This window comes from Lutra lutra, chromosome 3 (assembly GCF_902655055.1).
Source record: "Lutra lutra chromosome 3, mLutLut1.2, whole genome shotgun sequence".
Taxonomy (NCBI): Eukaryota; Metazoa; Chordata; class Mammalia; order Carnivora; family Mustelidae; genus Lutra; species Lutra lutra.
The window spans coordinates 138,264,998-138,283,143 of NC_062280.1; the positions used below are offsets into that span (position 1 = coordinate 138,264,998).

The 18,146-nt window shown below is 49.4% G+C and overlaps 1 long non-coding RNA gene across 1 annotated transcript; it reads right to left on the bottom strand.

Moving 5' to 3' along the window:
- Positions 1-346: 346 nt before the first annotated feature.
- LOC125095921 (uncharacterized) lies at positions 347-3,023 on the bottom strand. The gene is made up of 3 exons (XR_007126004.1): positions 2,902-3,023; positions 763-897; positions 347-549 (listed from the first exon to the last, which is right to left on the bottom strand). It is a non-coding gene; the product is annotated as an uncharacterized LOC125095921 (long non-coding RNA).
- Between the last annotated feature and the right edge of the window lie 15,123 nt (positions 3,024-18,146).

An 18,146-nucleotide genomic window follows, 5' to 3' on the forward strand; every position in this document is an offset into this window, starting at 1 on the left:
GAATTGGAAGCTGGGACACGTAAGAAATATTTGAGTCTTTCTGAAGCAGCTATCCGCTGTCAGTGTCGCTCTTAAAAGCACCTAGGGCTTAACTTATTTAAAATTTTTTATGTAATTCTCATATTAAATATAGAAAGTCAGAGCTAGAAGGGACCCCACATGTCATGTGATACCCCCTTCCATTCGGATAAGAAAACTAAGGCCCAGAGAGGCTAAGTGACTTGCCGTCATAGAGGACAGCTCTCGCATGGACACTATGACCTCAGCGAAGGGACTTACTCCTTTAAGTCTCGGTTTGCTCATCTGTAAAATGGGGTTAATATCAAGAGCACTTTTACTAGGTCACTGTAAGGCTTAAATGAGATAATCCCAATGCTTGGAACATATTAAGCCCTCATAGGGCAAAAACCCAGCTGAGCTAACTCCTTATACTGGAGCCTTTTCCCCTTAATCCCATCCTGTCCTCTGTTTCTTTTCGTGTATGTGTTCCTTGTCAGCCAGGGGAGCTGGGAAGGCCCTTCTGAAGTGGAGGTTGTCTTTTCTTAAAAACTTCCCTGTGGGCGCGCCTGGGTGGCTCAGTGGGTTAAAGCCTCTGCCTTCGGCTCGGGTCGTGATCCCAGGGTCCTGGGATCGAGCCCCGCATCGAGCTCTCTGCTCGGCAGGGAGCCTGCTTCCTCCTCTCTCTCTCTCTGCCTGCCTCTCAGCCTCCTTGTGATCTGTCAGATAAATAAATAAAATCTTTAAAAAAGAAAAACAAACAACCTTCCCTGCGCACACTGTGTGTGTAATGCCCACACTGGACACCCTTTGCATACTTGTTGATTTGAGGATAAACACGACGTGCTTTGTGTCCTCACAGAGGCCTCATGGACGACTGCCTGAAGGTACGTGGCACAGCTACAGTGTAAGGGGAGAAAGGAATGCGAAGGACCTTTAAGGAGGGGAGTGAATACTTTGAGCACTTCGGATGAAACCAGGCATTTTGCTACAGTGTTTAATCATCACCATAACCTCATGAGGTCACGAGATGAGCTTACTCGTCCCCATCCTATGAATAAGAACACTGAGACCCGGTGGCTACGCAGCGCGCCCGGAGAGGTTCACACGCCAGGCAGAGAGCTGGCTTTCCACCCGACCTTTTAGTTCAAGGTGCTGTTAATGCCCTCAGTAGACTCTGTGGTCCAGAACAATTTCTCACTCCCTCTGTGAGCCAAAAGCCTATTTTCTGAGGTGGCAAGAGGGACAGCAGAGCAGGCTGACACCTTTGCCATCACTGTACGAAGCACAGTTGTGTAACTCCGGGAATCTGAAATGTTCTCCCAGCCAAACCAGACTGGTATTGAAAGTCGCATCAGGCTGGGTGGTTCTACAGAAGGCCATGTGTTTAAGCCTCCTTTCATCAGTCTTTAAGGAAGAAGAGCGATGCTATGGAACATACAGTCCTGTTCAGAGGAACACACTGCTCCGGGGAAACTTACTTCAAAAGAGATTCTGAAGTAAAAACACGTCCACTTGGTGGGGGTGTTGGGCAATGGTCCTCTATCTCACACCCCAGGCAATGAGGCCGTGAAACCAACAGGTCTCTGTACCTCTTATGTAAGAGTGGCATCGTGTCTGGGCCAGCAGGATACACCAGTACAGAATTTAACTGAGTGACCCGGCTCTCAATTAGGGATGGAGGTCACTTAGGGATGTGGACAGGGATGCCTGATGTGTACACGACAAGTCTGGATGACTTTGCAGCTATCTAGAGTGGCACAGCAACCATGCTTTGCTTACACTGTATGGTTTCTGGAGTTTGGGGGTGGGAGTAGGGGGCTGATGGCGATTTGGAGGAGAAAAAGGAGCCCTCCCTGGCACTGCATGGAGTTGCCAAACTAGTGGCAAAAGTTCGAACTTAGAAGACAGACCTCCCTCTCCGGTGGGCGACCCAGCCCTGCCTCTAGCCAGCTGTCACTGTGTTCACATTACCAATCTGATTCATTGCACCTGCTGGAGAGGGGAGTTGTATCATTACATGAAATAAACTAATTAGGAACCTGGAAAATGCTAGTTATCATGACACCCCCTATGATAAAGCTCATCAGATGGAGAAATCCTTTTAATATCATTGACCATTTTTTTATATGATCATTGATCATCGTCATATCTTTTTAGTCCACGATTTTCTAGGTAAGGACTTTCTACGAGCTGAGCTGCGGGGCCATCTTTGCATATCAGCCGTACCCAGCAGACAGGTATTCCCTAAACACGTAGTGACGCCCGGTTTCAACGCCGAGGTGACTTGGTGGCCCTGAGTGCGGCCTGAAGCACAGTCTGTCCTCCCTCTCCCTTGAGCGCTGAGCCAGCAGTGGGCGCTCCAGAAAGCCGCACAGGAGACCCCGCTGCATTCCCGTTAGAGAAGAGCCCCGGAGGCCGCGACTCTTACATAACTGGAATGACGTAACCGCTGGCGGTTCCCGAGGGTGGGGGCACCGGGAGCGCGGGTCCCACCGCGTCCCTCCACCGCAGCGCCGCGAAGCTCGCCAAGGGGCTGCGCGCATACACCAAGGAAGACGGCGCGGGCGGCCGAGGGTGCAGGGCCGGGGACTGCTCGCCGGGGGCGCGGCCCGCTGGGAGCGTGGCCGGCCAGGTGGGCGGGGCCGCTGGCCGTCACGTGGCCTGCCTGGGTGCGGGGAAGCCGGATTGGCGGGGATGCGCCCGCGACTTCGCGATCTCGCTGGACCGACGGAGCGAAGGTGGGCCCCGCCACGTACGGGGCGGCAGGGTCCAGCCCCCGGACGCTCGGGGTCCCGGTTGGCGCCCGGGGGGCGGGACTTTGCCGCGCCTGACTTTGCCTCGCCTGGGCCGGGACCCATTGACGTCAGGTGGCCCACGGACCTCAGAGCCCCTGGGCGTTACCTTGGTGCCCTGCGGGGCGTGCTCGGGTGACAGCGTGGGGCTGCTGTCGGTCTCAATCAGGGCGAGCTCTAAATTGCTTGCTGAGGATTCTGGCTTAGAACTTTCCTGGTTGTGTTTGCTTCTCACCAATAAAACGCAGCTTGTGGACTGTGACCTGAGTCCACCTGAAACATTCCGATCGTGGGTTTCAGGGCGGGTGTCCCCTGTGAGCTTGATGAACGGTGCTTGATGATCTCACTGGGCTGGTGGTCACCCTCGCTGTACCCTGACCGGCTCTCTGCCTCATTGTGACTTTAAGGGGCTGCCAGTTCCCGGGGATGGAGAGGTGGTTTTTATCTTAGAATAAAAACTTAAAATAAAATAAAATAAAATAAAATAAAATAAAAACACTGCTTGTGCAGTGGTTCTCAATCCTGCCTGAATAACGGGACAAGAATTAAAATACCAGTTTTGGGCCCTGCCCCTCAAGATTCTGATTCCGTTGGTCCGCACCGGGGCCTACACTGACATTTTACGAAAATCCTCCAGATGATGCTCCTGGGGCCTGGTCATCAGAGACACCGCCTCTGCTCCCTGCGCTGGGTTTTTCATCAGTTTCTAAGGCAGCCTAGCACAATTCCGTCATTCCAAGGGGAGACGAGGGGCTGGTGCTCCCGTCTCTTCACCCTACATCCTTTGGGAAAAGTGCTTGTTTTTCTCAGAAGGCAGGACTGAAGATAATGAGAAATGTAGCTGTCAACCCTTACCCCCCCTGGATTGAGGCAAATACAGTGGCAGCCTCTTTCTTTCAAAGGGGTGCCTTCTGGCCCTGGCCACTATTTGTTGGGTCTTTCCATGTTACACAGAGAGCAGTCCCCAAGAGCTTGAGTCAGCTTTGAGCCCTAGGAGAGCAGGCTTCTAGAAGTGTCTCCCCAGATTCATTCACGGAGGGGGAGGAGTACAATCTCAGGTGGGTTTCCCTGCTGTTGTACATTTAGTAAATCAGAGTGAAAGATAATTATTTTGATTCCAGTGCCAGAGTCTGTAGTTGGGGTTTATGCTGTTTTTTCTTGGCACACCATGACTTTTATAAAGCTCCCCTATATTGATCTCCTATGCAACAGCATCAAGTCACTGTTCCCTAAACATGCCTGAGTCTATGAATTACCTGGAATAATTCAGAAGAAAACAAAACCTGATTCCTAAACCCCTCATAGAACTAGGTGGGGCCTAAGCAAATTCCATATTGGGTAAATTGGGAAAAACATGCCTGGGAGCTTGCCCTTTGGTGATTCCTATTTTCAGAGGTTCAGGAAACACTAAGTACAATGTTGCTCAGTTTGAGTCAAAATCACCCAGAGGGCGTGTGACCACAGATTGCTGGGCACATTTTGAACTGCGGACTTGGTAGACAAAGACCATGTTTCTAGCAGGTTCCTACGTGATGCTAAAGCTGCTTGTCTGGCTCTCACCCTTTAAGTATCGCTGGTGTAATAGAAGGTGCCCCAGGCTGGGTGTTAAAAGAATGGAAACCCTCCTTTGGCTTTATCACCTACCATTGTGTAACCTTAGGCAAGTCATTTATTTCCTCTCTGCTCTGAAAAACAGGGACTGATATTGGAACACCGAAAAAATAAAATAAAATAAAATTTAAAAAGTTTGTGAAGTTAAAATACTTCAGAAAGGATGGGGGATACAAAAAAGCCAAATTTTATTGGTTGGGTTGTTGTTTTTTTTTAAGATTTTATTCATTTGAGAGAACGCATGTGCGTGAGCAGGAGAGCACAAGCAGGGGAGCAGCAGAGCGAGAGGAAGCAGCAGGCTTCCTGCTTGAGCAGGGAGCCTGTTGGGGGACTTGATGTTAGGACCCTGGGATCATGACCAGAGCCGAAGGCAGACGCTTAACCACCTGAGCCACCCAGGTGCCCCCCAAACCTTATTGTTAACAACAGATTGAAACATTATTGTTAACAGATTGAGGGGATTTGGCACTGACCGATAAATGGCCCAGGCAAAGGACAGAGGAAGGGTGTGACAGGCCCTGCAGGCCAGCCTGGCACCGCCCTCTGGCGTGGCTCACAGCCTAGAGCTTGAGGAAGAGGTTTAGTCCACAGGAGCTGCCCTCAACAAACCTTAGTGTTTAATAGGATCATCGTGGTCATCCAGAGGCTCAGGTCTCCTCGAGCTGGGTGTCCCAGAGAAAAGCCTCTCAGCTTCCTGCCCCCGAAGGAGGGGATCTCGCAGGTTCTCTGGCGTCCTCTTCTGGCTCTGCTGTGGTTTGGGAAGGTCTCCCATGTTCCCCACCAGTACCTTCCCCCGGCTAGTACCCTGTTCACTGACTCCAGGGCCTTAACCCTTTCTGAGGAATTGCTTGCTTCTGCAAGGAAATCCTTTCACAGTGATCCTGCCCCACCCGCCCCAGCATTTGTCTGGGGAAACACAGCTTCATCTTTGGTTATAGTTTAAAATGCTCTCAAAGTCCCTGAAGATTTGGAGGACCAGGATGAAGGTCGGGGGCAAATGAGGAGCTCAGTTTCGAACACGGGGAGCATTGATGTCATTGCTAATAATAGTAATATTAGTAGCAACTGCTGCGTATTGAGCTCTTAATTTATTCCAAGTGTGACAGTAAATGCCATGCATACGTTTCTTCTAGGCTGCCCAATAGTCAGCTTTTGTCATCCCCTTTCTGCAGAAGAGTGTCCTCTTCTGGGCTGCAGGAGCCCAGAAAGATTAAGTCAACACGGGAGAGCACGAAGCTATTAAGAGGCAGAGCTGTGATTTAAACCCAGGTTGTTTGACCCAAAGCCCTTATTATTGATATTCTTTTAAGCTTCAAGTCAGCCTCCCAGGAAGCTTTGGAAGAGACCGAAGTCTCAGTGAGTTATGGAGGGCAGGAACAGGAACATTCTTCATGGTCTCTCTTGACTGTGAGACAAGGGGCCGTGACTGTCCCTGGGGCCATGACTTCCAAACTTAATGCGGGCTCATAAACATTCTTTGGCCTCCTCACCAGTGTCCGGGCTTGTAGTTGGCAGTTGTGCGGGCCCAGGGAACCCAGCTGTTGCAATCTGTGAGTAATAAACACGGTATGGGGGAGGGTGCTAGGCTTCTCACAGAACCTTCAGGAAAAAGAACTGTTCTCCATTGCAGGGGAGAAATCACTGGCTCTTTGGGTGAGAGATCCAAGCTCTGAGACCCAGCCCACCCCTGTGCAGGGAGAGTCCTGCCCTCGGGGCCTCCTCTGGCTAACCAGCCTCCATTCTGCCTCCACTGCCCTCAGCTGATTCCATACCCAGCAACTACTAGGAAAGCAAAACTAGAAGAGCTACCTCAGGGGCACCTGGGTGGCTCAGTGGTTAAGTGTCTGCCTTTAGCTCAGGTCATGATCCTAGAATCTTGGGATCGATCACTGCATTGGGCTCCCTGCTTGGTGGGAGGCCTATGTCTCTCTCTCCCACTCCCCCTGCCTGTGATCCCTCTCTCCCTGTGTCTCTCTGCAAATGAATAAATGAAATCTTATTAAAAAAAGAAGAGGTATCTCAAAAGACCGAAAGAAACGGTTAAAGAACTCAGGATTACTTTTATCCAATGTGATCCCTTTGCACAAATTAGAAAAAGCACCTCCTTTGTTCAAATGCTTTGCTGCTATCTCCGAGAGGTTGCTCCAATGCAGACAGAAATCCCCTGTCTGGGATCCACACAGTGCCCACTAGAGTTGTGCGACACATACCTGTAGCCCCAAGGAGACTCTGCTTTCTCTGAGGTGCTACAGAACTCAACTACCTACCTTCCTCCTGCTTCTTTCTGTCCTTCTACAGTTAGGTAGGGAGACCAGTCCTGCCCTGCAGTGGGCATGATGCTAATAATGGTCTCCTAAGTTCCTCTTCTCTCCCCGCCCCCAAAATTGGACAAAGGGAAAATAATCCATCTATCAGATGATTGGGGGGGCACTTCCAATATCAGAGGCAATCAGAGAAAGCTGGCTTGGATGCCAAATTTTTAGGGTCTCCAAATAGTTTTAGAAAAGTTCAGGAAGCTAATGATAGAGGAAATGTAAAGCCTGAGATGATGACACTGTTCCTGAGCCCAGAGAGGAAAGGAGGGAGGTGAGGAAGGAAGGAAGGAAGGAAGGAGCTGTGTGATGTGCTAGGGGAGAGCAGTAATGCCCACTTCTGAATTAGGCTTTCTCCCCACTGGGCTTTCTGTTCCTGGCTCTGACAGCCATTCTGTCTATCGGCTTGCTACTTCCAGGAGTGGCTATGCATCTGCATCTAAGGATGCCAGATGACTTGGAGGTCCAAATTCCTGGAACAGCCTTTTTGGTCAGCCGAGGGAACAGTGGCCTTGGGAAAGCAAACTGCTTTGACATGGCCAAGCGAGGTGAGCAGCCTGCTGTGTGTCCACTGGGCCTCAAGGCCAGCCTGCGGCCACTCCACACTGGAAAAAGTGCTCAATGTCACAGGCTGGTCAAGGAGGGCTCGGCCAACATGGCCATGAGTTGACCGAGATCCCATGGTGACTGGCACAGCAGCTGATTCTCAGCTGTGCATTGAGCTTCAGGCTAGAGGAAGATAAGAGCAAGTGACCATAGGAGCCTTTCCTCAACCCTTCATTAATTTGCAGGAGAGCTCGGGCGCTGGCCACACATCATTAAGAGCAGTGAGGGGTTCCAGGCAACCCTGGGCCTCTGAATCAGCAGAACTTTAAAAGGGTCTGGATACCTGATCCCCACCTCGTGTCTTGTCAGTGAGCATCTGGGGGGTGGCGTGGGGAGGAAGGTGGGAGTCCATTGCAGTTTGGCTGTGGACCCCACTTAACCAGTGCCCCCAGAATAACTGGAGAGGGGAGTGCATTGAAATTCCTTCCTCCTTCCCGGTGTCCGAGCGGCTGGGGACGGCCCCTGATTTCACTTCCCTAATCCTGATTTTGTGAAAGGCTCTCTAGGTGCCCCATAAATCATTTAACCAGCTGAAGTCTTCCTCTGGGTAAATGCCAGAATTTCCTGCATGAATTCAACGGCCCTGGGTCACCAAATGGCGCTGTGGTGGCTAGACAAGTCCACTGTGTCTTTCCAGGGACTCTCCTCCAGAAAAACGGATGTTTCAGCAGAAGTTAGAGAAATAGGTTAGGAATGTTATCACTTTTCCAGATGCTCAAAGATTTTTTTTTTCTCTCTAAAATCAAGTTAGGCACTTTCAGGCAGAATATTATACCATTTTGAGCTGTATCTCATCATCTACCAAGTCAGGTTGAGGAGTAAGGGCATCCTAGCAACTGGGAGATCTTCCGAAATGTTCTGGGGAGGAGGAGAGAGCAGAGGGGCTGGTTACGTGGTTAGCTGATAGCCTCCCATGAAACAGACCCCATTTAATAAAGCGAGCTATTTTAAGTGAAGAAATCGGTCTGTAATGATTACTTTTTAATTGCCACAGCCAAGGCATTCCCCTTTAAGTAAACTTTGATTGATGATGGTATGGTCTTTGCTGGAACAGTCTGAGTGTCAATTATGGATTCAACCATTCAGTAAATATTAATCAAGTCCCGGCTGCATGTTAGGCCAGTGTTTCTGAACTTGGGCTGGGCATTAGACTCACCTGGGGAGCTTTTAAAACATATTCAGGCCTGGACCCATCATCTGGAGCTTTTAAAAACACCCCAGGCAAGTCTAAAGTGCAGTCTGGTTGAGACCTCTGTGACAGGTGCTATGTGAGATGTTGGGGATGCAGGTGTGACCAAGACCGACACTTCTTATCCTTGATGCATTCAGAGCCCTACAAAAATCAGGTCCTTATCTGGAATGCCCCATCAGTCAGTCCATATAGGCAGGAAAGCACATTCCAGGATCACCCTCGCTATTGAACCTGCTGCTCTAATTGTGGTGACCATCCACTGAGATTTTCCAGAGGAGTCTCAGTTTCAGGTATCTTTCCTCTGAGCCTGTATGTCTTAACTCATTTGGAAAAGGTGGTCTCCAGAGCCACAGGGATCTCCAGAACTCACAGATGGCTTCCTTGAATTCCACCAGGTGGCACAGTTCACCTGGTTTGTCGAGATCAAGACCCAGTTCAAGTTTCAAAGGTGAGCTGCCCCTCCGGATGGGGGTTTCTTTCAAGCTGACGTCGGGGGCTGCTAGAGGGCTGAGCTGTTGCCCGCATCCCACCCTCCACCCCGGGGCTTGGCAGTGGCGGGTTTGGGGGTGCTTCTGCTTTGGAGGCAGCCGCAGCCACGGAGGGCTGGAGCTGTGCTTTCCAGTGGCTGGGTTGGACCCCACATCCTGGGTTGCCTGGGAGACCACAGGCAGGGGCCAGTCCCTGCTGCAGAGACCTTATACCGGACAATGACTCCGCTGGGGTTTCCACCGGAGAAGGAGCTCACGCTCCTTCGAAGGGGATTCCGGCACCACATCGCCAAGCTGTAAATGACCAATAAGGCACTTTCCAGTAAACAGGGACAACAAGAGACGTTTAGATCTTGATGACAAGAGCTTTCAGAGCCGGCCCACATTTTTATGCACTGACTTTTCTGAGAGTCGGAGCCAGCACTGCGGCGTAATTCGCGGGGCACGGCGCGAAATGAGAATGTGGGACCCTTGTGGGAAAAATATTAAACATTTCGAGACGGGGAAGGCAGAGCACTGAAACGAGTGTGGGGCCCTTCTGAATGTGGGGACTGTGTACCCGCACAGGTTGGCCCCCCTGAACCTGGCCCCCGGAAGGAAAACCCGCTGGGAAGTGAGCTTGGGCAGTGTTCTTAGCTTCCTCGAACCTCCCGTTCCCTCATCTGAAAAATGGGGGTGATATTATTCTATTTTTGAACATATGTTTGAGAGTGAACCATATGTCAGGCTGCGTGCTAGGAGCTGCAGAGATGATAAGACGAAAGAGGCCCCTGGGAATGGCCCCCAGTTACCATGGCTGCCTCACTTTGGCTGCAGAACGTCCTGGAGCCGGGCTTGCAGTCCCACCCGCAGCATCTCCTCTCCCGCGAACCTGATTCCCAACAGCCCGGGGGCGGGGCCGGAGGCGGGGCCGACACCGCCCCGCCCCCTCAGCCTTGGACCGTGGCCACGGTGGGGAAATGCTCCTGTCTAGAATGGAGTATTTTGCATCTGTTCCCGAAGGTGGCTTTTCTTCTTATTTTTCATAACGGTTTCAAAGCAAGTGTCCTTTCTGTTCTCACTGCACGTCTGTGGTTTCTCGCCATCAGATGCCGCACGGAGACTCCACGCTCGCCGCGAGCGTGAGGGCCTCTAAATCTTCTTCTAATGTGTGAGTGCCGCCGCGATCTGTCGCCGCAGTTCTTGAGATTGAAAACTGGCTGTTTGCCTGCTGATAACTTTCAGTGGTGCCTGCTGCACGACGCAGCGAGAATACTAATCTCAGGCCACAGGCAGATGAGCGTTTGCCTGGATTCCAGCCTGCTGTGGTTTGGGCTACATTTTTTGCAAAGTGGATTTATAGGGGGAAAGATGACAGTATGGTTTTGTTTATAATGTTCAGCCATCCTTCTATCCAACTCCACCACCGTTGGGCGGGGAGAGATGAAAAGAGGGAGCCCACATGTTTCCGGGGAAGGGGGCAGAGAGGCAGCCCTTCACTTCACCTCCAGCCTTACTTACACAAGGTGGGGCTGGAGCGCACGCTCGGGAGATTCCCTTTTCTTGTGTGTTTGTAGGTGGCCTCCGTCGCCAAGAGCTCCGAGGACCCAGGCTGACAGGCTGTCTGCTCATCCTGGCGGTGTGGTTTCCCTGACTCAGTGTACCCTCCCGGCCCTGCCAGGAGGATCGGCTGCTCCTCCCCGTTTCTGAAGAGCCGCCAATCACAGCTTCATCTGGTCTAGCACAGGCACACAAACCGTGTAGGAAGGAGCTGGGCTCGCTAGGAATCCTGGTTCGGCGCCCACTAACCTTGCGAGCTTGGGCAGTGTTCTCAGCTTCCCTGAACCCCTTTCTTCGTCTGAAAAGTAGGGATGCTATTACTCTGTATTCGAACACGTGTTTGAATGTGAACCATAGGTCAGGTGGTGTGCTTGGAGTTGGAGACAGAGATGATAGAGTCAGATACAGGCCTTCAAGGTCTTGGGAGGGACCAAGTGTTAACAGGCACTTTCAGTGAAGCCTGTGTGCCCACCTGGGCCTGCCTGCTCAGCCCTGTGGCATAGTGGGGGCAAAGTAGGGAGTAGCTGTGTGGACCCCGAGGTGTGTGTTTCTCTGGCCCTCATACCAGCCAGCTTCTGGCTGAGTTTGGCCATTGAAGAAGAGTGGTAGGTGGGAAGAAGACAGAAACAGGATTATTTGACTTCCCGGGCAATGGCTAGACCTGCTCTGAGGTTCTTCCTTTAGGTGGCAAGCCAAGGAGAGGTCCTTGGCTCAGGTCATACCACCTCCTCCACTCCTTCCTTTAGCCCAGGCCGGTGGATTCCTGGGCTAAAGTTTCCTCCCGATCTGGTTAGGGGCCAGTCCCAGTTGGCTTCTTACCTTCTTTAGTCTCTGGGGACCCATCCCTGCATTCAGCTCCCTCTATTGAAAGAGGTTTCGGTTAGAGACCTGACTGACATAACATGATACGTGCTATGACACGGGGAAGTTCAGGGTATACTTATAGCTCTCAGTCAGTAGGAGAAGTGATTATTAGTGTTATCAATATTTTTTATACTATTACCACTCCCAACCTTGCATTCTCTGCTCAAGTTCCCCAGTTCTTGAATCAGTGCTGAGAGCACTGGAGGGACTGGTCCTTGCTGCATGGTTGGGTGCAGTGGTCCCTTGGGCAGGAGGCCCAGGGAGGGTGTGCACCAGGCTGGCCAAGTCAGGTGAGTGTAGGCACCAGAGAAAGTGCAAGGTCCTGTGCCAATCACTGGCTTGGTTTAGCTTCCTGACTACTCAAAAATAATATTAATTAGCACCTCATTCCTGTGTAGCAATTTCTACTAAGTGCACTGTTTCCCATTTGCTCATCAGACTCATGCTCTGACACCGGTAGAGGGGTTCCTGCGATGTCCCCTCATGACTCCTGAGCCACAGAGCAGCTAGATGGTGGCTCGAGTCTGCAGAAAGGATCCAGCTGAGTTTTTTTTTTTTTTTTTAAGATTTTATTTACTTATTTGACAGACAGAGATCACAAGTAGGCAGAGAGGCAGGCAGAGAGAGAGAGGGAGGAGGAAACAGGTTCCCTGCTGAGCAGAGAGCCCGATGTGGGGCTCGATCCCACGACCCCAGAACCATGACCGGGGCTGAAGGCAGAGGCTTTAACCCACTGAGCCACCCAGGTGCCACCAGCTGAGTTTTGATCAGTTTCAAAGAGTTAGTATGGCGGCGCCGATTGGCTCCAAGGGCCAGCCCTGAAACGTGTAGGTCAGCAGACTGGGGGTTCTGAAGCACAGATGTCTGTTCCTAGCTCCCTCCCCTGGTCACAGCAGACTCCTGGCCTTTCCTCCTGGGTGCTTCCTGGCCTCCTGTTTTCTCCCAGAGGGAGAGAGATGATCTCCTTCATCTTTTCACGATGCTTCATTTCAGCGGCCTCCGTGGTTGATTTATCTAGGACAGTGATTCTCTCTTCCATGTTGCTACCTCCATCCAATGCCGAGACACCCCAGGTGCCTCCAGGAGGCTCAAGGAGGTCGTGGAATTTTCAAAGTGGAATTGATTTTCGTTCACTTAAATTTTGTTGGTTTTTTGAACCTGAATTTTGTATGAGTGTTACTCGGCACTGTTGGGTAGGAGAGGGTTTTAGGTTCATTATGGGGAAGAGCTCAGAAGAAAGGACTGGGTGTCCAAAGGTTCAGTGTGCAGTCATCATGGTGGGGTGCTCACCCCCTGGCCCCTGCCCCAGGAAGGAGTCAGCAGTCAGCCTGTGTCCAGTCTGGCTGAGCCAAGGCGTTCACAGCCTTTTTAAAAGAGTGTAGCCCTACACGCATCATGCTTTTCCCATCCTTCCCCTACTTTGAAGGTAGTGGACTATTCCACTGTGCCCGACTGGAGCTGAATATGGTATTTAAGAAGACTATAGGCCTTCTGAGACTGGAAAATGTAAGATTGTTTCGGTTTTCTCATTTTCTGAGTCTTTGTCTCAGAGTGAGAAAACAATATGTTTTAAGATTGGTAGAAAGAAATTCTGACTAGTCTTGGGTTCTATAACTCAGTTAATGGGGAGACTGAGGCAAGGCCCGGAACTCTGCTTTATCAAAGGGATTGGAGCTTTTGCTCAGAGCCTCACCTGTAGGTTCAGCTCTCAGATCCCTGCAGCAGCAGGAGTCTCTGCCTTGGGTGGGGGATAAGTCACAGATGCCCGCTGCAGCCCAGAGGCTATGTCCGTGCCTCACAGGATACTTAAGAGTCTAAGTCTGATTCCTGCGCTGGGAACAGAGAAGGGGCTGAACAGCCAACATACATTAATCATCTCCCTGTATGGCTGTGTGTATGACCCAGAGGGAAGAGGGGGGCATTCACCATGTCTCCTCCTTCAAGAAGTCCTCAGTCTACTGGAGGAGGGAGCTGTGTCCAGCAGTAACCATACCGCAAGGTGGAAATTGGTAAACATCATAAGCAAGGACTGAGTCACAAAGGAAGTTGTCCTCTTGTAATTACCTCATGTACCTTAGAGCTTGTCTTCAGACAAGCTTGTCTTCAGGGTTTTTTAACAAAAAACCCTAAATGATGAGCAGGAGGAAACTACAGCACAGTCATGCCACGGTATGTTAGGTAACCATTGAAAGAAATAAAGCAGGGTTATAGATAGTTTTAAAAAATCTCTAAAATATATTAAGAAAAAAGATGCAGAGAAATGTATGGTCTGATCCTATTTGTATAGGAAGGGGGCACATGTTTATAATATGTATATCATGCTTAATATACATAATATATATTATGCTTAAATATATGTATATGACTACTGTATGTGCTTAAAACATTTCCAGTTGATGAACAAGAAACTGTGAGCAGTGGTTTACTGCTAAGGAGTGAGACTGTTACTTTCCATTCTGTATTATCCTCCAAACCATTTTATTTTAAAAACATTTACATGCATTTTTTAAATTTAAAAAATGCTATTTTATATCTTTTTTTTAAAAAGCTTTAGAAAAAAAGTTTTTTTTCTGGTTTAGAACATCTTTCTGCACCTGTGGGTTTGTCTGGTCCCAAAAAATCTGGAAAACTATTGAAAATTTCAAGGAGGAAAATCAAGTCAATGTTCTGTTAAGTTTAATAAACCCAAGTAGAGGATAAGTCTCATATGTGTACACTTCTCATCCGCAGGGATACGGACTGACACGTGTGTCTGTGGGTCTTCATGACAACATCTTAGTGAGAACTCTTTATGGCAAGGCCTGTTCATGCAATCAGGTTTACGCACTGGCCTCAAGGGGAGACCCAGCCTGTTGTGGCGAACAGGAGGGGACCACCCACTGCATAGGTACCATGGAAGGATGAGAATATTCCATTTTTCATAAAGTGATGTATATATGTATATTCTTGAGCTCTGTAGATCTGCGGATATATGTCTTAAAATTAGGGGTTCTGGGGAAAATAAAAATCAGAAGTTTGGTCCAAAAAGAGTACCTGCTGCAGATAAGCAAACCTTTTAATAACACAACGTGGAACTCCACAGAGAGCCCGGAGGATTCATGTGGGATGGCACATGTCTGCCCCTCCCAGATGCTCTGCACTGAGCCAAGCTCTTCTATCTGAAGTTTCTGGTGTGCTCCAAAAGGCCAGTTTGGGCAAGGGTCTGGTCTTACACTGTCCAGTATGGTTATGAAGCATTGGAAATGTAGCTAGTCCAAATCGAAGTGTGCTGCAAGTGTAAAAATGAGTCAATTTCAAAGACTTGGTTGGAAAAAAAAAGCAAACTATCTCATTAAGAATTTTATATTGATTGCATGTTGAAATGATATTATTTTGAATATGCTGAGTTCAATAAAATATATTATTAACACCTGTTTCTTTTTTTAATCTTTTTAATGTGGTTGCTTTGGAGAAAAATTACATATTTCTGTTGGACAGCTCTGGTGTAGGTGCAATCCCAGAGCACCTTACTGATGATTCGGTTGCCCACACAACCCCTTGTCACTGGAGACCTCTGCACAGTTCTGTGGCTGAGCTTTCTGCACAAGTGGCATTTTCCTGGAAGGGGTCTGACGTGAAGGGACAGTTGAGCAGAATTGTTGCCGTCACTTGGATGTGGGGCTGGCAGTGGCCGTGGAGGTGCGGAGTTTGGTCTTTTGGCCCTGGTGGCCTTTCTTTTGAAATGGGAACTGTAGTCTCTAGATCCATAAGGCTGGGTGTGTGGTCAATAAGACGGAGCTCCCTGAAGCCAGACTTGAGAAACACTTTGCCACCTGTACTCTGGGAGAGTATGAGCAGTTTTCTTGTTTGTGTTTAGCAAAGTAAACAGAGACCTAGATGATACCATAGAAGCAACAGGAATACATCGGTCAACTTTCTGGGTTCTTGGTCCTTAACATGTCTTTGCACCCTTCACTGCATTAAATTTTCTTCATAAGAAAATTCATAAGATGCTCTTTAAAAAAGAACCCACTCTTGGGGCACCTGGGTGGCTCAGTGGGTTAAGCCTCTGCCTTCAGCTCGGGTCATGGTCTCAGGGTCCTGGGATGGAGCCCCGCGTCGGGCTCTCTGCTCAGCAGTGAGCCTGCTTCTCCCTCTCTCTGCCTGCCTCTCTCCCTACTTGTGATCTCTCTCTCTCTGTCAAATAAATAAATAAAATCTTTAAAAAAAAAAAAAAAGAATCCACTCTTTTTGTGTTTTTGGTTTTTTTTATAATATGCCATAGTGCCAGAAATACTTAGCATTGTTAAAGCATTTTTTTCCAGGAAGCTCAAAGCTCATTACAGATGTTATTTTGGTGAGGAGCGCTGGTTCACCCCAGGTAGAGGGTGTAGATATAAAATCAGCAGTGAAGGGAATTTCCAGCCAGAGCTGAAGAAGGTGTAACCATGGGACAAGATGATGGATAGAAAAGGGCATTAGGTTAGAACATGGGTTCTGTTCCTCTCCTCTAACACAGGTCCACTCACTTTATGCCAGGCCAGTGGTTCTCAAAGTAGGGTTCCTGGACCAGCAGCTCAGCGGTACTGGGGAACTTGGTAGAAATGCATAGTCTTGAGTCTCACCCCCAGATCTACTGAAACCAACGCTCTGGGTTGGGCCCAAGAAATCCATTTTAACAAACCCTCCAGATGGATTCTGACATCCATTCACATTTGGAGAACCAGTGTACCAGCCTTTTAACCTCTTTGGGTTTTTCTCCTCCTTGAACCAGGAATCTGGAGTAAATTCTCTTAGTGCCTTTCAGCTTGGAGATGCCATGAATATAAGCCTCTCCAGTGTCTATACCACTTCCTCAGTGTAAGTTAAGCTTTTAATGAGGCGTTGTAATGAAATCTTGTCCTAACTCACAGGATGGCTGGCAGGGGTTCATGTGGTTGTTGGGGTCACCGAGGGCATCCGTTATACGGCAACCCTCCTCCCCTCCCAAGAACTGAACAAACTGGGAAGTGAGACAGTGAAGCCAGAGCTGAAAGGCAGCTTATCACGGTTGTTACTGATGAGGCTCGTTGAAGGGCATGGTGCAGGGGATAAGCGCCCAATGGGTTTCCTAGTATTGCACCCAAGAGCAGGATAGACTCACTCACCTTGCCCCTCCTCCGCCCCAGGAAGAGGAGAGAGCGGGAGCAGAGCTGAGCATGCGCAGTTTATTGTTCCCAAATACACTAAATTAATTATCGGTAACAGCCCCACCTCTCCTCGACAGAGGGAGGAAGGGGCTGAGGGAGGCCGGAATCGTACTCACCACACTCTCTCCATGAGGAAGGAAACAGTGGGCGAGGGGAAGGACCTTTCTCCCCAGTGGTGAAGTTGCTTTTCTTTTCTTTTTTCCCTTTTAACAAATACCTAGCAGCTTGCTACGAAATGGTGCAGGTCTCATACAAAATATTTTCACCTTTGATTTTGTTCCAAACATAGTATATTTGCCCCAAGTACCAAGCCCAAATACGGGGTCCTGTGGGATTTGTCTTATCACTTTATACATTGGCAAGGACTCCTGGAGCCACAGCTGACCTCCACGCGGGTTCTCAGCAGGACCCGCTTCATGGTTTGTGGGGCCTAGAGCTAAGCAAAACTATGGGGCCCCGTATTCAAGAATTATTAGGTATTGCAATACAGTGACAGCAGAGCATTAACCTGCTGCTCCCCCATCCCCCACTCACCCTCCATCCAGGCACTGAGCTCGTGCTGAGCATCAGGAGTGTTGTGCACACATCGTGTGTTACTTAGCCCTGGTGACCATCCTGGGATGGAGGTATTCTTACCTCTACGATACAGATGAAGATCCTGGGGCTGAGAGACATTGAATCACTTGCCCAAGGTCCAGTGGAGGGGCCAGGATTTGAGCCCGAGTTACCAGGATCCAGATCTACCACCAGCAGCCTTCCCTCGCCCTGTGTTATAAGGAAAATCAGGGTGCTTAGGAGCGCTGAGAGGGGGTTAGCAGCCCTGCCAGGAAGAGCACTGGCGGAGCTGGGGCACCCATTGGAGCACCAACTGGGAATCTGCATTTATGGAGCCTGGGTCAGGTGTCACATTCCAAGGGGACTGTCTTTTTGATTATACAGCTGGTGCTGTTGTACTTCTGTATGGATCCGGTCTGCTTCTAAGGACCTTGATATCTCTTCATTTTCATTTCCTATTTGTGTTAAAAACATAGTATTGATCTTCCCAACCTCTCTGAGAAGCATGATAATTCTCTTGCTCTGATATTTATTCCTCCTCTCCAGAGTGGAAGACAGAGTACAATATACAAAGCAGCAGGATCGTGACAGAGGGGGCAGCTGGACGTGGAGAGGTTAAAATATTGTCATTCTGAAGGAGGTTCAGAGCCAAAGGAACAACCCAGACCTCTGTCTGAGTCCTAGGAAATTGCTGGCTGCCCTTCTAATATGAAACATGTTTTCCCGGCCCAGTTATGTAATGTGGGACGGGTTGTTTTCTGTTTTCTAAGATTCAGTTGGGCCTCTAGAAACATTTCCAATCCCCAGCCAAACACCCATGGGTTCCCGACTCTCTGAGGACAGGACAACACCAGTGTTTGCACAATCCATAACCGGATCCTGAGGATTTGGAAGCTGGAGGATTGGTTAAGTGCAAGATACCATCAGAGCCCATGTCTGAGCCTGGCCACTCGTGGGACATCATAGTACATGAATTAGATAAAGTTTGGAAATAATTTCCCTTAACCTTTTGTGGGGCT